This window comes from Penaeus monodon, chromosome 24 (assembly GCF_015228065.2).
Source record: "Penaeus monodon isolate SGIC_2016 chromosome 24, NSTDA_Pmon_1, whole genome shotgun sequence".
Classification (NCBI taxonomy): domain Eukaryota; kingdom Metazoa; phylum Arthropoda; class Malacostraca; order Decapoda; family Penaeidae; genus Penaeus; species Penaeus monodon.
Window position 1 is genome coordinate 15,487,731 of NC_051409.1, and position 275 is coordinate 15,488,005.

The 275-nt window shown below is 39.6% G+C and overlaps 1 protein-coding gene across 1 annotated transcript in view; it reads right to left on the reverse strand.

Moving 5' to 3' along the window:
- Positions 1-275, reverse strand: part of LOC119588628 (UDP-glucosyltransferase 2-like) — a gene marked incomplete in the record, with an annotated part of 30,326 nt that overhangs the window by 3,055 nt on the left and 26,996 nt on the right.

The following is a 275-nucleotide window of genomic DNA, read 5'->3' on the forward strand; positions in this document are numbered from 1 at the left end:
TATCACTCAAGAAATACAGCTGGTATTCCTGCGGATATCATTATATAGCAACAACAGACATTGGTGTGACTATGACTGCTGCCATCAATGACGATACTCCAGTAAGAGTTTAAAACAAAAGAAATGAATCATATTATCAACAGCGTGCTAGTAGATGATAAAACTTACTCCAGGCAAAGATAAAGTAATTCATGACTGTTGATAAGGCAAACGTCTGTGTGACGTGTGACCTGATAAACCTTTGGGAATTCCTTTCAACACGCACGGGCTTGCGC